Here is a 22,382-nt window from a genome sequence, read left to right as displayed (position 1 = left end):
TGTATAAAAAGGAAGTCAGCTTTAAGTAATACAGCTTTGGGCAAAATATTGTCAACTTTAATGACCAGGTGTATCTCAAGGACAATTCTATTAGGAAAGAAAGGGTTGTGTTCATATAGCTCACTTGTCTTTTAAATGAAGAAGCCAGCTAGTATTTTCAAAGAAGCATATTTATGCTATCAAGTTGGTGAAATGCACAAGTGCTGACAGAGACAGTAAATAAAAGGAACCAAAGCAAATAATGTATTTAAATGGATACTTGACCCCAGAGTGGAATAATCAATAAGGTAACTCTTTGATGTATAATGCACAGCCTCATCTCAGCCATACACACCAAGATTCCACCATTGTTAAAACAAAGAGAACAGAAATGGAAGATTACATCACTGTTCCAGCCAACTGGATAACAGTAGTTCTTGAAATGACTTTGCATTGTATAATGGACTGTTAAAACAAGTTTAAAGTGCATCAAACAATATGGAGAGACTTCATATATTATTTTAAACTGGACATTCCAGCAACCAACAGCAGGGAGACTGCAACTTCAGCAAGAATAACTGTAACTGGCCAAGGAATGATCCACAAAGGCGTCCAGGGAAAAGAGACTTGTGGCGGTAAGGTGCTAAACAGAGCAAAGCAGTCGGTGTTCCAGGTATGTCCCAAGATGGTTGTACCAATAGCTTTGGTATAACTTATTTCAGTCAAAAATCTAGAACAAGTCCCCTTCCCAAGATTGTGATTGAGTGTGTGTTATTTTCTATTGTGGTTGTGTGATTTAATTCTGAAAATCTGAATCGTTATGTCAAAAAAAAATCTAATTTATTTTGCCAAATCATAATCCAATACTATTTTGACTTCTTATATCCTGTTCTATTAATTGCTATTGATAAGGATATGTAATAATCTCTTAAAAAACTAAACAAAACACATAATTTAATTCCTCAAGGCTTTTCTTTAGTTAAGCAATCAAAATTAAAAGAACACTGAGAAAGGTGATACAGATAATCAGTAAAACAGTTGCTTAACTATGGTGTTTATTAAAGACTCAATACCCCTGCCCCTTCAATTAAGACTAGAGTTAGAAATACAGAGAAATTTTTCAGCAAAAGAAGTGAAAAATGGACTTGACGTAGCTTATATTTCTAAATAGATCACAAGTAAATAAATGAACCTGAATTGTTAAGGATTTATTTATACATCAGAGAGAAATAACAAAAAAAGAGTGCAAGCCTGAATTTAAAAAAAACACTGTTCAGGTAACCTGTAATACTGCATGCAGAACCTTAATAGTGCCTTCATCCTCTGTATATATAGTCTGATATGGTCTTTAATTACATCATTGTGCAGTTTTTCTAAAACAAAATATAATTTTTTTCTACAGCCTTAAATGTAGGTATAATATCTTAAAATACTAGGAATTAGTCTGTATAAGCCAGATAAACTGAGTCCAACAAAATTAATTACAGTATAAGTACACAGTAAGCAATACTTACCCAATATGCTACTTTGAGTGTCAACTGATGTAAACTGGTTTACCTCTGCTGAATTCAGTGAAGCTGTGTCCATTTACATCAGCTGAAGATCTAGCTCTATGTATGTAATATACAGATATTGTGGGGGTCATGGGGGAGAAGGGAGTAGAATTGCTGCATATATAGACTACCAAAACTCACAGCGAAATTGTTTTCATAGTTAGCTTAATGTATTTGAAACTACATGAAATAGACTTCTGTCATGTCCATGCTAAAATATCTCCCCTGACTATCAAGGAATTTTCACCATTCTAAATCAACCAAGCCTGCTGGCATATAATACTTGAATACTACAAGATATTGCTTCTTCGGTCAGCTGGAGACTTTGTCCAGAAGCAGCTGATGTTCTTTTAACTTCAGGATTTTCTCAAAATCCTCATAGAAAAACATCATACAAAACTCAAACCAAACAGAATCTTCACACTTGTTGCCATCAGATAGCTTTATCTCTGCTAGTGCAATCTCAGATTTTCCTTTTAGTTTTCTAACAATCAATAAAAAAAGACATCACTATCCAAATCAAAGGGAAGTCCAAACTAAGTATCATTAACAGGAAAATGTTTATTGGCATAGCAATGAGCAACGATGGTGATGGTCTTCGTGAATGGTGAATATTACACACCAAGAGCAAATCCAACTGCCAGATAAGTTAAACCCATTATTTGTTCCTTTAGTGCTGTGTGATAAACTGACAAGCTTTGAATGCAGTTCTGTGCTGCTATTTTTATATATACTTGTATCTTCCCTGGACATCAAGTGAAATAAAAATGGCTTGGAATGAAAATAACCATTCTAGCCACCCACTGAAAAGGAGAGTTCCTTCTTTGGAAGAGTTCACACAGAAAGTGATCCCCATCTAATTAGGTGGCTGATTTTGTAACTAGGTGCCAATGTGCTAGACTCTTCAACTGCTGTAAACAAAACTGGTGTTGTCAGAGAGAGATGTTGCAAGGAAGGGACTGATTCTAATTTGTTATAAACTACTGCTGCAGCCCTGCGTACCCACTGACACCAGTTCAGGGCTATATGCACGTACACACATGCCACCTGATCTTTTTGGAACTAGTAAATGGCCCCATATTATGACAGTATTTCATTTACAATTAGAAGTATCAGGCCACATGTAAAAGCCAGCATTTCTAGAATTCATATATCTAACAGTGTAAAACTAGTATGTCTTTCACACATGGATTTTAAAGCTTGCTTTTTCCTATTTCTCCATGATCTACAGGTTTCCAAAGAGGGAAAGAGATGTATAGAAATCAGCTTCTGAACAGTAAAATCTCCAACTACCATCCATATGTAGATAGTGGGCAAAACACAGAGTACTAAATAAGGGTCAAGCTCCTGAACAAATAGATATTAGCAGAATATTTGAATGGCTAGGATGAAACCCTGGAAAATAAGGATGAACACACACACACACACACACATAATGCAAAATTAGTCTCTTCAAGTTAGCCTCACCTCAGTACACTTTTCACATGCCCACCAACATAAAACTAAACCTTAATCAAGCATTTTCCCTATAGGCTGGAAATGAAGAGGAAGGTTGTTAAGGTTAGTTCTATTTTTAAAATACTTGGATACTATAGTGATGAGGGCTGTGTAAGTTCTTTGAGTAGATAGCCCTCCACATGCTCATGAGAAGACTGTGGGGAAGAGAGTGTAGAAGAGGGCTATACTGACTGGGGACTCCTGCGTGGTACAAAGTAGTGGAACAGGCAAAAAGCATGTTCTAAACCTCAGCTGCAACCCCTTGACCTTTGTGAAATAATTATGTTCATACCTCAAGCTGAAAATTATGTTCATACCTCACCTTGGGCATGACTGAAAGACAGCTTCTTTTTCTAGGCTAATCATTCCAAGCATGGTCTGATAATACTCCCTTTTTTAATATCTCCAACAGACTGGGGCATATGATTATTGCAGGTCCACGAAACAAGTCACCGGATGATCAGGAATAAGGGAAGCAACGAGCTGTGCTACACAGGGTCTGTGGACCTCCCTGTGCAGCCTCTGCACAGACTTTCTTTCAGCATAGTGGAATCATGTTCTTTGCATTGATTTTCAGACCTTGAGAACCCATACAAAATTTGCCTCTGTACTAGCTACATACATGGTGTGTGCATCTGTTTATTTTCACATCTGCATATTTCAGAGAATATTTTGTTATCTGTCTTCAGTATATAATTTTCAAATGGTCACGTCTTTAGTAAAACAGACTTTTACCTCTAAACTAAATGAAAATACTTATCTCTGCTGCCTTAAAGTGAAGACAATATTCATGCCAGTTTTCATGCCCAAAGCGTATTTGCTGTAATCCTGGTAAAAGAAAATATTGTTGGTGGTATTTGTTTTATTTTACACAATGGGAACAATGATTCCCCACTGCCCATTACACCAAAACTTCTAAAGAGATTTTGCTTACCTGGAGGCAGAGCACAAGTGTGAAAGGTTTCAGCCTAAAAGTTAACAAGGGAGCTTGGTCTTTTAAGATCTAGTTCAATTTTCAGCTCTGTCAAAGATTTCCTGTGTGACCTTGGGAACGTCTCAATCTCTGTGCCTCAGTTCTCCATCAGTACAATGAGGCTACTAATACTCGCTCTCTCACACCTTCCATCTGTCTTGTCTATTTAAACTGTAAGCTCATCAGAGCAGGGACTGTCTCCTACTCTGCACAGTACTCGGCTTTGTGGGGCCTCAATCTTAGCTGCAATACAAATGAATAATTAAGTTTCAGATAGTTATATGCATGTGAAAAGAGAAAGTTAAAATGTCCTCCATCAATATCTATAGCAGTGACTACTAGCAGGATCTTACAGAAGAGTAATGAAAAGCAGTGGTTTTATTAATGAACTTTCCTGGACTGCAGAAGTGATTAGTTTAAGCTTTAAGTAAAGGTTCAGATTATTTCTTAATTCACCTGATTGCATGCTCCTTGGAAATTATGGTGACAGAAACAGTGCTGCAAAATGCTCACAATCAAAATTAAAATTGTTTGAACAAATAGAAAAACTTTTTCAGGACACTTGCTAGTGTCTGCTCATTAGTCACTTGTGCAACTACTCAGTGTTTCAGATAAGAAGAAGAAAGCAGAAAGAAATCTAGATTTTCCATTCTTGATACACTGGCATTGTATTTAGCTGCCTAACTCCAATGGTCCACATATCCAGCATGAACATGTATAGAAACTATGGCATAAATCATTTCCATGGTGATCAAAATAAAAAATACTGGAAAAAAAATATTTCTCATGAAAAGAAAAAAAAACTCTCATTTTTCATTGAAATAACCCTCCTTTGCTCAAGAGGGGAATTGACTTTTAAAGGTCATCATGAGTCTAATGATTAAATCAATATGGACGTGTCAGAGACTTAATAGAACTGATAGTGAAACATTATCCACGCTTTGAAATGCATCTCCAGCTATCCCCAGCATTCCAGCGCACATATAAAACCTAGGTAGAATAAACTTATTCTACTTATCAATCAAGGAATGGTTAAAATTGTGAATATTGGATGAAGAGGGTCTGGAATGTATCTTAGGTAATCAAAGCCAAATAGATACACTATAGCAATAATGAACAACTGTCAGTAGGATTACTGTTCTAATACACTACTCAATATCATAATACAACTGTTCAGTGTCTTTGGGTGCATTGTCAAAGATTATTTTGTGAAAATAATCATTCTAGAATTAACTTGTGACTGGTGTAATTATTTATTTCTAGGGCATTCACAAATGAATGAATCTTCTGATTATATGCTATTTTACTCAATTCCATAAACTAAACATTTTCAGCTGTGTCTGTCCCCAGTAAATCCAACATGGGACTAGATGACCTTTTGAGGTCCCTTCCAGCCTCACATTTCTTTGATTCTATGGGAGTATTGTTTTTGTTCTGCTTCTTGAAGTCAGCTCTACTATAATTTCTCTAATGTCCATTCTACTTATTAGCAGCTATGAAAAAGAAAAGGTGGGAATGGTTAGGGGAAAACAGTATCAGCTTGTTTTAAGATGTGGTGTTGTAAATACAGCTCAAATGTTGAGGACTGGACAAAATTCATTACATTTTCTTCCTTCTGTAAAGAATTAAAGTAATGTAATCAACTTGTCTTAGTTCTGTCATACCAAGTGACTATGTTACACCAAATGAAGATGGTGGGCAGGCCTTGGTCAGACAGAGACTAAAAATCAATTATATTGTCCTGGTCTGTTATTTGTATTCACAGGACTCTAGTTAGCTAATGTATTATGTTTAAGACTCGTGATACTTGATTCGTGAAAGTAGTTTCTTCAGTTCCTGCTGATTCAGGGCCTAGTGTTACAATATTTACTAAGCCATAACCGCTATTAATTTCATAGAAAATTTTGCTTGACTTTACGACTACATACTGAGTCAGCAGGATCTACACTAAGGAGTTCAGAAAATAATGAATAAAGAATAATCTGAGTGGACATCCATACATTGCATAAATTGTTGAACTTTTGAAAGTAAAACTGAGATGGACCCAAGACATTTGTGCATGCAGATTTACAGACTTTGGTTTCTCAGAAAACACCCACAGTAAATGGCTTGCCATTACAAAAATATAAACCACAAGAGAGACACTCTGCTTCCTCATAAAATTACTAGAACCCACAACATTTCTTAGCTCAAAAAAGCACCCCAGAATGAGAAACTCCCACTCTGTCCACACATTTTTCAAACCCAAAGTTCAGAAACCCTTTGCCCTAGCTCAAAACCTTGGCCATTCCTGATCCCCCACTTTCCAGCTCCTGATCAGGCTCAAAACCTTTCCTCTTCCCATCTAACTTACTTGATCTTGAAAAACTTCCACCAGATCTTTCTCATCCAAGTACCTCACCCCTTCCAATTTTGAGCCCCCTGTTGCTGAGCCTGGAGAAGCTAGGATATACCTTGGCTGCAAGCAGGAGGAAAAGTTTGAGATGCTCCATACCCTCCTGCTAGTTTAAATTAGTCTAGTATTGTTCTGGAATCACAGCTCTGCAGCTTCTTCCCCAGCTACATGCTGCAGAGTCCTAGTAAGCACTGTAACAGCTTCAGCCTCTCCAAGGTATTACTGCACCCTAAATTACAGTAGCAACACTACAGATAGTGATTAGGCTTTATTGGTGGGGTGTAGTTCTGCCAGCTCCTAATGAACAATCAATCCTGCTCAGCACCTTACATGATAGGTTTAAGATTGTGTGTTCATGTCTTGTTTTGATATGTTGTTGTTGTGTTGGTTCAGGGGACACTAGAAGGAAGTTAAATCCTGCCTGTGTTTGCTGGAGTTGTCATTTGCAGCATTCCAATAAATCCTTTGATTGCTATAAGCAAATATTACAGAATTGTATGCTCTTTTCCCTAATATATACCATACTGCATATGGCTATACTTTTTTCCACTGCTGTAATATGTCTTGACATTATATTTCTATGCATATTCATATTGAATGGGAAAACCTCCAATATATGAATCTGTCCAATCCAGTGTGCACTGTATTTGTTTTATCTGATCCTGGCTGTTCTGCTGTAGGCTGAGACTAAATTGTTGTCACTCTTATTTACTAGGATATGATTTTAAGTTTAAGTTGGAAACACTATTTCAGTCTTTTTTCCCCATCCTTTACAGTTCAGTGGTAAATGGTTTTCCCTCAGTTTTGCAAGGGCTCTACAAACTTTTTCATATAAATTTTCACTTTAATTGAAAATCAAAAACAAATGTACTTCAGCGTTTGATTTGTCTTTCATAAAAAGTGAAAGTATGAAGTGGTTCAAGCAGCCATTAATGTGTTTGTAGCAAGAATGGTCATTTTGACATCCAGAGTTCTTGGTACAAATTTTAAAGATATATTATAAAAATATAAGATGTTCACAGATTTAAAAGAGAATAATTCAGTAGGAAAAACAATAAAGATATTTCTCTTTTAATTAAGCAATAATGATCAAGGACCAGATAATTCCTTGGGGATTAATAACTGGCTTGTGGAAGCTGGTTGCCTGAGACACATAATACCCTGTGCCAAGGCATCTACTGCTAATATAAACTGAAAATTAATGAGAAACAAGCATATGGATTTTTTTTCTTCTGGGTGATTCACTTACAGTCGGTATGCAGAGGGCATTTACAGAATTAATACCTGGAAAATTAGCCAATGAAATTGATTGAAATCAGCCCTCTACATTCCACACAACTTCTAATATTAAAGGAGAAATGTCCTGAAGGTTTGCCAAGTGATTTTAAAACATAAAAGATTTCATTCTGATGTCAAAGTATGACATACAAATGACTTCCAAGTGCTTTGAAAATGGAGAGAAATTGAGGTGCTTGCTGGAGCATTAAGCAAGTATATTGACATTCAGGTCACTTTTTTCAGTAGATGAGGTATTTTTTTCTTTAAAAAGTGTGATGTTGAGTAATACAATTTAAAAATAATGACAGTAAGTGGTCACTAGAAGTTTGACTAATAGTTGTTCATCCTGAAGTATAAAATGGAAGTATCATTTAGCAAATACTGGTAATATCTCTGCCACTCAGCAACACATTTGGGATGTAAGCAAAACAAGGTCAGTACATCTGTAATGTACAATGGAGACAGAACACATCAAAGAAATGAGAAGTATAATAGGTCTGTGTTCTCTAATGGGGGAATTATAGCTGTAAGTGCAAATAAAGTAAAGTGAGAGGATTAGTTTATTATCTGAATCTAAATCCACTAATGCTAGCATGATAGACTTTCTACTTTTTAGATTAAAAATAAAATTCTTCCCTCTTCTATGTTAGCCACTCAGTGATGCCCTCCTTCTATGTTAGCCACTCAGTGATGTTTTGAATTCTGTGTAGCTCCGGTTTTTTTTTTCTTGTGTGTACACTTAATTCAAAAAAAATATTACTCTTAGTGGTCACCAAAATGACTCCCACCTTTCGTGCCATTAAAAATATAGATCTACTAGGAGAAATAGGAGATATTACAACATACAGATTGTGTAAAATTATTTGATACAAATATACATATGTATAAATATGAGCTAGAGGACTGTACAGAAATATACAAAAATATTCCAGAGGATTTTGATTGCATCATGTAATCCACAAGACTGAGGCTCAGAGGATCATTGTGATTCTCCCCCAGCTAATGTCTCACTTTTTTTGTGAAAAAACATTCCACTAAAAAAAAAATTAAGAAATACAAAACAGATGTTGAACTATGTGATTCATTTTGTAAGCTTCTTCATACCTCACATATAAAAAGATATTCTCCAGAATTAATGCTTGTAATGTTGAAAGTAAAACACAAGAAAAAAATAACCAACTTGCCAGCCTACTAAAAAGTTAGGCTTGCTATTCTTCTGTATCTACCCTTAGATGTAAATGAATGGTAAGCTACTCTAACCAGTTTAACTGCTTTTTCAGTATCTAGTATATGATGAAATTCTTACCAGGCCAATCTAAATGTACTAAAATATAACTGATGGCTGAAGTGACTAGACTACAGTGTAGGTCTTTTAAAAACTGACAAAACTCTGAATTCAACTGTCCAGTCTTCTATGACTTAACTTACACTATTTCTCACTATTTTAATGCAGCAAACTGTGGTACAACTTCCTTTGCAAACTTTTGGGGTAGAAATCTAATTCTGAATGTTATAAAAGACAGGAAGCATAAATAAATATATTGCATTAAGTGTAACCACCTTGTTCTTGATTTAACCTCTCATCTCTTCATTTGGAATCAGTCATGTTTGCTAGGAAATGGATAGGTTGCATAGCTTCTCTGAATCATTTTTTTTCCAGTTTTCTCTTTATATAATTCCATTTCTTTGTTGTGAATTAAATCAAACCAGATTACCACTGAAATTGTGACTGTAGATGAGCAGGCCATAAATTGATCAAGAGTATTCAAAAACTTGTTCAATTGTTTTTGTAAGCTTAATACCTCTTTATAGAGCCCCTCTTTGCTATCACAGAATATCAGGGTTGGAAGGGACTTCAAGAGATCATCTAGTCCAACCTCCTGCTCAAAGCAGGACCAATCCCCTGACACATTTTTGCCCCAAATGGCCCCCTCAAGGATTGAATTCATAACCCTGGGTTTAGCAGGCCAATGCTCAAACCACTGAGCTATCCCTCCTGCTTCTTTTGAACAAAGTCTCCCAAAGTGCTCAGATATCATGGCGATGGATATAATGGAAGAACCAGAAAGTTTAAACAATGAGGATTTCAACATACTCATCAGTTATGTAAACCAAATACCACAAAAATTGCTCCATGGATCAAGAGGTCACTTTCTGTGTCTCTTTTCTGTAAACATGCATCGTATATAAAGGGTTGTAATTCTGGTGACTAGTTGGAAGAGTCCAGTGCTGCTAGCTGCTGCCCAGATTGGTTTGGTATGTGTAACCTTTATGTCAGTCTTGTGCTGTGTACATTTTTGAGGAATATTCTTTGATACAGTCCAATTGAGCCAGTTATCTGACAACTTGAAATATTATTAATTATTAAAATTGAAACAACACTCTGTGCAACCGACCTGTTTTCATTATTTACAACTCTATCAATTCTCGTGTCATCTGAAAACTTATAGTCCCATCCTCTCCATCTCTGGACAACTTCATCACCAATAATTTTTAAAAAATTTTTATATAGAGAGAGTGACAAAGCTCTATCCTTTTCTCATAGACTCATAGACCCCCTGCACAAAGCAGGCCACAGAACCCTACCCATCCACTTCTATAACAAACCCCTAACCTATGTCCGAGTTATTGAAGTCTTCAAATTGTGGTTTGAAGACCTCAAGCTGCAGAGAATCCACCAGCAAGTGACCCATGCCCCACTTTGCAGAGGAAGGCGAAAAACCTCCAGGGCCTCTGCCAATCTGCCCCGGAGGAAAATTCCCTCCCGACCCCAGATATGGCGATCAGCTAAACCCTGAGCATGTGGGCAAGACTCACCAGCCAGCACTCAGAAAAGAATTCTCTGCAGTAACTCAGATCCCATCCCATCCAACATCCCATCACCGACCACTGGGCATACTTATCTGGCGATAATCAAAGATCAATTGCCAAAATTAAACTATTCCATCATACCATCCCTTCCATAAACTTATCAAGCTTAGTCTTAAAGCCAGATATGTCTTTTGCCCCCACTATTCCCCTTGGAAGGCTGTTCCAGAACTTCACTCCTCTAATGGTTAGAAACTTTCGTCTAATTTCAAGTCTAAACTTCCTAGTGTCCAGTTTATACCCATTCGTTCTTCTGTCTACATTGGTACTAAGCTTAAATAATTCCTCTCCCTCCCTAATATTAATCCCTCTGATATATTTATAACGAGCAAGCATATCCCCCCTCAGCCTTCTTTTGGCTAGACTAAACAAGCCAAGCTCTTTGAGTCTTCTTTCATATGACAGGTTTCCCATTCCTCGGATCATCCTAGTAGCCCGTCTCTGAACCTGTTCCAGTTTGAATTCATCCTTCTTAAACATGGGAGACCAGAACTGCACACAGTATTCCAGGTGGGGTCTCACCAGTGCCTTATATAACAGTACTAACACCTCCTTATCTTTGCTGGAAATACCTCGCCTGATGCATCCTAAAACCGCATTAGCTTTTTTAACGGCCATATCACATTGGCGGCTCATAGTCATCCTGTGATCAACCAATACCCCAAGGTCCTTCTCCTCCTCTGTTGCTTCCAACTGATGTGTCCCCAATGTATATCTAAAATTCTTATTATTAATCCCTAAGTGCATGACCTTGCACTTTTCACTATTAAATTTCATCCTATTACTATTACTCCAGTTTACAAGGTCATCCAGAACTTCCTGTATGATATCCCGGTCCTTCTCCATGTTAGCAATACCCCCCAGCTTCATGTCATCCGCAAACTTTATTAGCACATTCCCGCTTTTTGTGCCAAGGTCAGTAATAAAAAGGTTAAATAAGATTGGTCCCAAAACCAATCCTTGAGGAACTCCACTAGTAACCTCCTTCCAGCCTGACAGTTCACCCTTCAGTACGACACGTTGTAGTCTCCAGTTAACCAGTTCCTTATCCACCTTTCAATTTTCATATTGATCCCCATCTTTTCCAATTTGACTAATAATTCCGCATGTGGAACCGTGTCAAATGCCTTACTGAAATGGAGGTAAATTAGGTCTACCGCATTTCCTTTGTCTAAATAATCTGTCACCTTTTCAAAGGAGATCAGGTTGGTTTGGCACCATCTACCTTTAGTAAAACCATATTGTAATTTGTCCCAATTACCATTGACCTCAATGTCCTTAACTACTTTCTCCTTCAAAATTTTTTCCAAGACCTTACATACTACATATGTCAAACTAACAGGCCTATAGTTACTTGGATCACTCTTTCTCCCTTTCTTAAAGATAGGAACTATGTTAGCAATTCTCCAGTCATACGGTACAACCCCTGAGTTTACCGATTCATTAAAAATTCTCGCTAACGGGCTTGCAATTTCATGCGCCAGTTCCTTTAATATTCTTGGATGAAGATTGTCTGGGCCCTCCGATTTTGTCCCATTAAGCTGTTCAAGTTTGGCTTCTACCTCAGATGTGGTGATATCCTCCTCCATATCCTCATTCCCGTTTGTCATCCTTCCATTACCCCTAAGCTCCTCATTAGCCTTATTAAAGACTGAGGCAAAGTACTTATTTAGATATTGGGCCATGCCTAGGTTATCCTTAACCTCCTTTCCATCCTCAGTGTTTAGCAGTCTCACTTCTTCTCTCTTTGTTTTCTTCTTATTTACATGGTTGTAGAACCTTTTACTATTGGTTTTAATTCCCTTTGCAAGGTCCAACTCTACATGGCTTTTAGCCTTTCTCACTTTATCCCTACATGTTCTGACCTCACTAAGATAGCTTTCCTTGCTAATCTCACCCTTCTTCCACTCCTTGTAGGCTTTCTGCTTTTTCTTAATCACCTCTCTGAGATGCTTGCTCATCCAGCTTGGTCTACAACTCCTGCCTATGGTTTTTTTTCCCTTTCTTGGGATGCAGGCTTCTGATAGTTTCTGCAGCTGCAACTTAAAGTAATTCCAGGCCTCCTCCGCATTTAGATCCACAAGTTCTTCAGTCCAATCCACTTCCCTAACAAATTTCCTTAATTCTTTAAAGTTAGCCCTTTTGAAATCAAAACCCTAGTCCCAAATCTATTTTTGTTTATCCTTCCATCTAGTTTGAACTGTATTAGCTCATGATCACTTGAACCAAGGTTGTCCCCTACAACCATTTCTTCTATGAGGTCCTCACTACTCACCAAAACCAAATCTAAAATGGCATCCCCTCTTGTTGGTTCTTCAACTACTTGGTGAAGAAATCCATCTGCTATCACATCCAGAAAAATCTGAGCCCTATTATTCTTGCTAGCACTTGTCCTCCAGTCTATATCTGGGAAGTTAACGTCTCCCATGATTACACATTTCCCATTAGTGTTTACTTCATTAAAAACATTAAAGAGATTTCTATCCATATCCAAATCAGATCCCGGCGGTCTGTAGCAAACCCCAAGCACTATCTCAGGGGAGGCTCTAGTAGCTTTCTTTCCCAGTGTGATTTTTGCCCAGACAGACTCTGTCTTGTCCATTCCATCGCTTCTCATTTCTTTACATTTAACCTCCTCATTGATGTACAATGCTACCCCACCAACTTTGCCTTTATTACTGTGTTTCCTAAACAGCACATAGCCTTCAATACCTGTACTCCAGTCATGACTACTATTCCACCATGTTTCTGTTATCCCTATAATATCCGGTTTCACTTCCTGCACCAGTAGCTCTAGTTCCTCCATTTTGTTCCCTAGGCTCCTCGCATTAGTGTACAGACATCTTAATTTTTGCCTTTTGGCTTCACTGACATTCTTTACCCTGTTAGGCAGAGACATTCTACCACCAGCATCACCTGTTAGTCTGCTATCTACACTACCCTTCCTCCTTATGCCAATTCTTCTGTCCGTGGCTGTATCCCCTCTTACTTTGTTTACTTCCCTCTCAAGGTTAAATTCCGGCTTGGAGCTCTCCTGGACATCTCCCAACCATCTCCCCCAAATTTCTAGTTTAAAGCTCTCTTAATCAGGTTGGCGAGCCTCCATCCTAGAAGTCTATTTCCTTCCTTACTCAGGTGAAGTCCATCCTGAGAGAATAGTCTTCTGTCCGTAAATGCTTCCCAATGGCCATACATCCCAAAGCCCTCCTTATAGCACCACTGCCTGAGCCATCTGTTGATCGCCATAATCTTGTCACACCTTTGTCGCCCTTCTCTAGGAACCGGCAGAATCCCACTGAAGATCACCTGAGCCTCGATTTCCTTAAGCGTCTTCCCCAGTCTGGCATAGTCTCCCTTGATACATTCCAGAGAGTATCTAGCCGTATCATTCGTTCCCACATGAAGGACAATCAATGGATTCTTCCCTGCTCCTGCTAGGATCCTTTTCAGCCTCAGGTCCACATCCTGTATCTTAGCACTTGGCAGACAGCACACCCTTCTGTTCTCCCGATCAGCTCTAGTTACAGGCCTGTCTATTCTTCTCAATAAGGAGTCTCCAATCACGTAGACCTGCCTTTTCCTGGTGACAGTGTGATTCTCCGGTCTATCCCACTGGCTGCAAGTCCTGTCGATTCCTATTCACCCTTGCAATCCTCCTGGGGCTCATATTTGATGTTGCCTCCATTGACTCCTCCCCTCCTCTTGTAGGACTATCAGCTCTTCTCTTTTTCCTTGCCCTCTCTCCTTCAGCGGCCACCTGCTGTGCCCCTTCTTCATTTTCCAACTCTGCAAACCTGTTCCTGAGTTCTATTTCCCCTTCACTGGCCAGTCTTTTCCTCTGCCTGCTTCTCTTAGTCACATGCTTCTACCGTCCACTTTCCTCACCAAGCAGTCTCTCCTCTGAATTCTTTGATCCTGCTTCCATCTGCACGTCTGAGCTTATCCCTTCAGCCCCCTCGTGTCTGTGCTCCATCATCTGCTCAAACCCCCTCCTAAACTCAACGAGACTTTCCACCTGCATCTCCAGTCCTCGGATATTTTCTTCCATGAGCTCTATCAGGCGGCACTTCATGCAGACAAAACTCTTTTCAGGCACCCCCTCCAGGATCATGTACATGCCGCAGCTTCCACATCCAGTCATCCTCATTGTGTCTTTCACTGCTACCTCTATATCAGTCATAGCCTTCCCACCTAAAGCCTGGTAGTCAATGGAACACAACACAACACAAACCCTCAGCAGGCATCAGACCACCACCCTATCCCTTAACTAGCTTGTCAGTTCCTCTGTCTTAGTCTCCCCAGCAACCTCCCCCTGAAACTCCCCTGTTTACAGCTCTGGTTGCTGGCTCCTGTGCCACTGCCTGGCTGGCTGGCTACTTATATAGGACCCCTAATCAGGTAAGCCCCGCCCCCTAATCAGGGCTCCGCTGCTCTCCCAGCACACTGCCCCTAGCAGCCTCCACACACACACACACACACACACACACACACACACACACACACACTACACAATACAATCCACAAACTACAAAAACCTGCTCCTCCAACAGAACTCCCTCTGAAACTCCCCTGATTACAGCTCTGTTTACTGGTTCCTGTGCCGCTGCAGCTGTCTGTTTCTGTGGGTTATGCATTTCCTGGTGGATTTCACTAGCCTCAGAGGCTCACTGTGACCCTCTATGAGCCCTTCTTTCTCTAGAGGCAAGGGTCATAGCCTACTGAGCCATTTTCATTATAAGCCAGCGAGGGGGATGATAAGAAACTATCCTCCCTTGCACAGTCTCTTTTGTCTCCCAGTCTCAGTGATTAGTCAAGGGGGGCAAAGTGGGGAGTTTGGGCCCGCCCTCTTCTCTGGACTCCAGCCTAGGGACCCCAATAGTATCAGCTATGGTACCTGACCTTTTAGAAACAGGACACATACAATTCCCTAGGCTACTTTCCCACAGCAGCCCCCACTTCCTCAAGCTCCATTTCACCCTTAACTCGGGGCCTCCTTCCTTGTGCCTGATATGGTGTGTACTGCTCAGTCTCTCCAACAGCGCAACTTCCTCACTCAGCTCCTGATATGTGTCCACCTGACTAACTGGGAGGTTCCTAACTAGTTTCAGCCACCCCCGATTGGCTTCAAGTGTTCCAGTCAACCTAGCTGTTATCTCCACTGCTTTCTGGAAGGATCTTAATTGGCCCCTGGTGTCTTGATTAACCTGGAGCAACTGCTGTTTGGTTACCATGGTAACAGGGATTTGTTTAGTCTGGGGCTGACATACCTGTTTTACTTTCCATCACATACCACCCCCATGCTCAACACCATAGAGTTGGGCAACTTGGGACGCCAGGCAGTGTGCTCGTGACAGACCATCAGTGTTGCCATGGTGGCATCCAGCTCTGCACCGTATGCGGAACTGGAATGGTTGGAGGGATAAGAACCACCTGGTGACCCTTGTGTTCTTTTCCTTATTCCGCTGCATCCACTGGAGGGGTGCATGGTCCGTCACAAGAGTAAATCGCCAGCCTATGAGGTAATAACACAGTATCTCTATGGCCCATTTGACAGCAAGGCATTCTTTCTTGACTACTGCGTATTTCTGTTCTCTTGAGAGCAGCTTTCTTCTTAGGTAGAGGATCGGGTGTTCCTCTTCTCCCACCGTTTGCAACAGAACTGCTCCAACTGCACCTAGGAAGCATCTGTTTGTAAAATAAATTCCTTGTTAAAGTCTGGGACTATGAATCATTACAAAGGGTTGTCCAAAGATCCGTGAACGCCCCCTCTGCTGCATTGGTCCACTTCACCATTTCTGGACCTCGGGCCTTTACCAAATCCATTAGGGGACTTGCACTCATGGAGAAGTGGGGAATTGATGTTCGTCCATCGTTGTCGATGAAGACCTCAACAGCTCATTCGTTCGATGACCGGGCTGTGTGCATCTGAAGATGACTGATCAGTCTGATTCGGGCGTGAAACTCCCTGTCACACTTCGGGCAGACATGTGATGGCACTGTCGATAATGTGCGGGCAGCCCTGGACTTGCATAGCTCACACTTTCTTTCAGCCTCAGCAGTATGCCTTGCCTCAGAGATATTACTGCCTGTGTGAATGAGGCTGCGCCATGCTGGACGGTTCAGTGCGAGGGTTTCCCATGTGGCGGTGTTGATCTCGAGGGACTTCAGAGAGGTCTTCAGCGTGTCTTTGAACAGCTTCTTTTGTCCTCCATGGGAGCACTTTCCCTGGATAAGTTCTCCGTAGAAGAGCTGTTTTGGAATGTGCTCGTCTGACATTCTCACGACATGTCCGGCCCATCTGGTCTGGGCTCCCATCAGCAGTGTGTGAACTGATGGCAGACTGGCTCTGGTAAGGACTTCAGTATCGGGCACTTTGTCCGGCCATCTGATTTTTAGAAGCTTTCGCAGACAGGAAATGTGGAAGTGATTGAGCCTTCGTGCATGACTCCGATAGACAGTCCACATCTCGCAGGCGAATAGCAGAGTTGGAAGCACCGCTGCTCGGTAGACCTTCAGCTTCGTTGGTAGGCTGATCCCTCGACGTTCCCAGACCTTGGAGTGCAATCGGCCAAATGCAGAGCTGGCTTTAGCAATTCGGCAGTTTACTTCATCATCGATTGACACTGCTCAGGAAAGGGTACTGCCCAGGTACATGAAGTGGTCCACTGCCTGAAGTCTCTGTCCATTTACAGTGATGGACGGTTATGAGTACGGAGCGTGGGGAGCTGGCTGGTGCATGACCTCAGTGTTCTTGATGTTAATGGTGAGACCGAAATTGTTGCATGCAGATGAAAACTTGTCCATACTGGCTTCCATTTCCGGCTCTACTAGCATTCAGAGCACAATCATCGGCAAAGAGAAAGTCTCGAAGTACAGTTTCCTTCACCTTGGTGATGGCACGCAATCACCTCAGATTGAATAGTTTCCTGTCAGTTCTGTACTTCAGGCCTACTCCTTCAGTGCAGTGTTGAAAGGCATCAGTGAGAGTGGCAGAGAATATCATGCTGAACAAAGTGGGTGCTAAAACACACCCTTGCTTGACATTGTTGGTGACTGGGAAGGCCTCAGATGTTTCACCATAATCCAGGACACAAGCCATCATACCGTGATGAAATTGACGTACCATTCGTATGAATCTATCTGGACAGCTGAATTTCGACATGATCCTCCACAGGCCCTGGCGACTGACAGAGTCAAACGCTTTCGTCAGGTCCACAAAAGTTATGTAGAGTTCATGATTCTGTTCTTGACATTTCTCTTGTAGCTGACGCGCAGTGAAGATCATGTCAATAGTCCCACATCCCTTGTGAAAGCCGCACTGTGATTCTGGCAGTAAGCCCTGTTCCAGGTGAGTGATCAATCAGTTCAACAGAACCCTTGCAAGAACTTTCCCCGCTGTAGAGAGCAGTGAGATTCCACGGTGATTATCGCATACCTGGTGATTGCCCTTCCTCTTATAGAGGTGCACAATGGATGTGTCTCTAAATTCCTGTGGAATTGATCCCTGCTTCCAGAAGGACTGAAACAGCTCAGTGAATTTCCGTAGCAGCACGTGTCATAAACAGATAGCTAAGGGTTAATGTCTCTTTCACCTGAAAAAAAAGTAACCTGAAGCACCTGACCAGAGGACCAATCAGGAAACCGGATTTTTTCAACTCTGGGTGGAGGGAAGTTGGTGTCTAAGTTCTTTGTCTTCTGTCTGCCTGAATCTCTCTCAGCTATAAGGAGAATTTTTCTATTTCCTGCTTTCTAATCTTCTGTTTCCCAGTTGTAAGTACCAAAGATCAGATAGGGGATTTTTATGTTCTTTTGTATTTACATGTCTATAGTTGCTGGAGTGCTTTGAATTGTATTCTTTTTGAATAAGGCTGTTTATTCATATTTCTTTTAAGCAATTGACCCTGTATCTGTCACCTTAATACAGAGAGACCATTTGTATGTATTTTTCTTTCTTTTTTATATAAAGCTTTCTTTGAAGACCTGTTGGAGTTTCTCTTTAGTGAGGAACTCCAGGGAATTGGGTCTGCAGCTCACCAGGGAATTGGTGGGAGGAAGAAGTCAGGGGAAAACCTGTGTGAGTTAGATGTACTAGCCTGACTTTGCATTCACTCTGGGTGAGGGGGGAAGAGAGATTGACTCTCGGTAATTCTGTTCTCCAGGCTGGGAACGGGGAGGGTGGAATCCCTCTGCTTAGATTCACGGAGGTTGCTTCTGTGTATCTCTCCAGGAGCACCTGGAGGGGGGAAGGGAAAAGAGTTATTTCCCTTTGTTGTGAGACTCAAGGGATTTGGGTCTTGGGGTCCCCAGGGAAGGTTTTTGGGGGGACCAGAGTGCCCCAAAACACTCTAATTTTTTGGGTGGTGGCAGCAGTACCAGGTCCAAGCTGGTAACTAAGCTTGGAGGTTTTTCATGCTAACCCCCATATTTTGGACTCTAAGGTCCAAATCTGGGACTAGGTTATTGACAGCACGGGTCCACCGACTTTGTACACCTCTGCTGGTATGGCATCTGACCCTGGGGCTTTGCCACTTGACAGCTGGTTGATGGCTTTCTTCACTTCCTCCTCTTCTGGTGAAGCATCCATGGAGTCATTGACTGCAACCTGAGGCATCTTGTCAATGGCCTCATCATTGATGACTGAGGGGCAGTTGAGAACTACTTCAAAATGTTCAGCCCATCTCTGGAGAATCTGTGTCTTCTCTGTAAGAAGCACAATGCCATCAGAGTTCAGGAGGGGAAAGCTCCCAGAAGACTGTGAACCATAGAGTGTGTTGAAAGCTTCATAGAACTGCTTGTAGTCGTTCCTGTCTGCATACGCCTGTATTTCATCTGCTTTGGCGCTCAGCCACAAGTCCCTCATTTTATGCAGTCGGTTCTGTACTGTTCTGCGAGCGTTGATAAAGGCGGTCTTCTTTGCCGCTAAGGATGGATCGTTTTGATATGCACGATGCAGGCAGTGCTTCTCAGCAAGTAAGGCCTGGATTTCTGCATCATTTTTGTCAAACCAGTCTTGCCGCCTGTGTGTGGAGGGCCCTAATACCTTTGATGCAGCTGTATGGACAGTGTTGCGGAATCGCTCCCAGTCTTTCTCAGTGTCATCCTCAATACGAAGATCAGCAAGCTCATTCTCTAGGTCTTCTGCTAGATTTTCAGTGATGCGGCTGTTTTTCAGCTTCAACACGTTGATCCTTTTGAGAGTCTTACAGCCTTGTGGTCGTCTCTTCGGCATGATATGGAGCTTCATTTTGGATACTATGAGCCTATGATCCGTCCAACAATCAGCGCCACACATATCTTTTGTAACCCTGACATCTTGTCTGTCCCTTCTCCTGATGATGACATAGTCGATCAGATGCCAGTGCTTGGAACAGGGATGCATCCACGAAGTCCTGTTACGGGTAGGGAGGCGGAAGACTGTATTGGTGATCAGAAGGTCACGTGCTGCACAAGTTTTCAGCAGTAACAGGCCACTGCTGTTACACTTTCCCACTCCATTTTTCCCGATGACTCCTTCCCAGGCTGCGGCATCGCATCCGACTCTTGCGTTAAAATCGCCAAGCAGAATCAGCTTGTCTGTGAGGTGCACTGATGATAGCAGAGCATCTAGTTCTTCGTAGAATTTATCCTTCACATCTTCTGGGTTGGTCATTGTGGGAGGTATGCGCTGATCAAAGTAGCTTGTTTTCCTTTTTGAAGCGGAAGCTGCATTGTCATTAGTCAGTCATTCACATCCTTGGGGGGACTGGCAAGTTTCCAAACAAGATGATTCTTGATGGCGAAGCCAACTCCAGATTCACGACGCTCATCACTGCTGCGGCCACTCCAAAAGAATGTATAGCCTCCGCCTGACTCGGACAGCTGTCCTTCATTAGCAAGGCGAGTTTTGCTAAGGGCTGCAATGTCAAAGTTGTAGCGTGCGAGCTCTCTGGCAACAAGTGCTGTTCTTCTCTCCAGTCTGTCTGCCGCGATGTTGTCCAGTAGCGTGCGCACATTCCATGTGTCGATGGTGATCAGTGTCACTCTGAGTTTTGTTTTTGTTCAACTGCTTTTGTGGGATCCCCGCCAACCGCGGTATGCTGGCCAGGGTAAGGTGAAGCAGGCAATGTTTAGGGCACCTTTTCTAGCCCTCTCCTCATTCTACGGAGGTGAGCAGTGCAATCCTGAATAGGGCTGCTCAATCGCTCAGGAAGATGCCGAGCTCCACTGCTGCGTCGGTAAGTGAGGAACGACCATTATACCTGAGCCGCCTGTGTGCAGGTCCGTGGCTACAGCTCCCAGTGTATCCACACCTGCTGCTTTGTCTCTCGCCCATCGTCGCAGGACTTGATATAATGTGATATGATATGATATGATGTTGAGACTTGTGCATGAATTGGATTAAAGTGAGGGAGAGTTGCGTGATATCAATCTCACTCTCTCTTCCCGGTTCCTATCTGTATCCAGTGGCAGGACAAGAGTCGAGACGGCTGGAGATAGGGCAGGGCGCAGTGGATGACCAGGACGCCTACGTGTCTTGTCGTGCTCTTAAGCGTTCCACCGTGCTTGCTGTCACCGCCTTGCTGACCGTTGAACCGGTTTCCTCAGTCAGCCGGATCCAGCCTTCGCATGCAATGGGTAGACAGGCCCTAACTCACTGAGGGTCTCAGACACATCGGCTTCCCTCATCTGGTTTAGCCCGCCAGTCGAGACGGTTTCCGGGGTGTGGCCGCTGTCGCATACTGACAGCTACTTGGAGCAGCAGGTGAGAGCTGGGTGTCAAGTGGGGACCAAAGTGGATAAGCTACTCCTAGGAGTATGACTGCTCCCCCGTCAGAGGTACTACCCCTCTCTGACAACCCCATACACCCCAGCGAAGTGGGGAATAAAACACTGGTAATAACCTACCACACCTAGGAACACATGGACCTGCTTCTTTCAGGTTGGCTGGGGCCTGTTTTGAATTGCCTCTAGTTTATTCATTTATTAGCTTATTCCCCTTCCTACAATATGCCCCATGTACCTAGACTCTGCTAGCCCTATGGTGAATTTAGTGGGATTAGCAGTGAGGCCAGCCCATTTTAAGATGTGCAGTACTGCCTCAACTTTCTCCAAGTGGGTTCCCCAGTTTAGCATATGGATTATGACATCATCTAGGTACACAGCTGCATAACGAGTATGGGGGCACAGCAGTTTATCCATGAGGCGCTGGAATATGGCCAGGCCCCATGTAACCCGAAAGGGAGGACAGTGTACTAGAATAGCCTGTCCAGGGTGGAGAATGCTGTCTTTTCATTAGCTTCTTTAGTCAAGGGAATCTGCCAATATCCTTTTGTCAGATTCAGTGAAGTCAAGAAGCGGGCAATACCCAGTCAATCAACCAGTTAGTTGATGCGTGCTATGGGGTATGCATCAAATTGGGATATTTCATTCAGTTGGCAAAAGTCATTACAGAATCTCGTGGTACTGTCAGGTTTAGGCACTAGAAAAATTGGACTGGACCACTGACTGTAAGATTCTTCGATAACCCCTAATTCTAACATTTTCTTTACTTTGTACTTGATTTCTTCTCTTTTGGCTGCTGGGATTCAGTAGGGTCTCAATGTTACCTTGGATCCGGGGATCATGCGGATATGATGATAGGTCTCAGTCGTCCACCTCGGTTTTGTAGAGAACACATCTTGGTTGCAATTAATCTTGTCAGCTGCCTCAATCTTTTGGATCAGCGTCAAGTCGGGTGATATCCTCACTTGTGTAAGTTTTCCTCCTGGGGAAGGGTCTCCTACGTGACTAAGCATGCACCTCGATTGTGCGAAGGTTTTAGAAGATTGATGCTGTAAATTTGTCCCGGTTTCCTGTGGCC

The 22,382-nt window shown here is 42.0% G+C and overlaps 1 pseudogene; it reads right to left on the bottom strand.

Annotated features, from left to right (window-relative positions):
- Positions 1-1,844: 1,844 nt before the first annotated feature.
- Positions 1,845-20,855, bottom strand: LOC127044659 (uncharacterized; annotated as a pseudogene).
- Between the last annotated feature and the right edge of the window lie 1,527 nt (positions 20,856-22,382).

Source organism: Gopherus flavomarginatus, chromosome 2 (genome assembly GCF_025201925.1).
Source record: "Gopherus flavomarginatus isolate rGopFla2 chromosome 2, rGopFla2.mat.asm, whole genome shotgun sequence".
Taxonomy (NCBI): domain Eukaryota; kingdom Metazoa; phylum Chordata; order Testudines; family Testudinidae; genus Gopherus; species Gopherus flavomarginatus.
The sequence above is the reverse complement of the archived record's forward strand: the minus strand, read 5'-3'. Positions and strand labels throughout refer to the sequence as shown.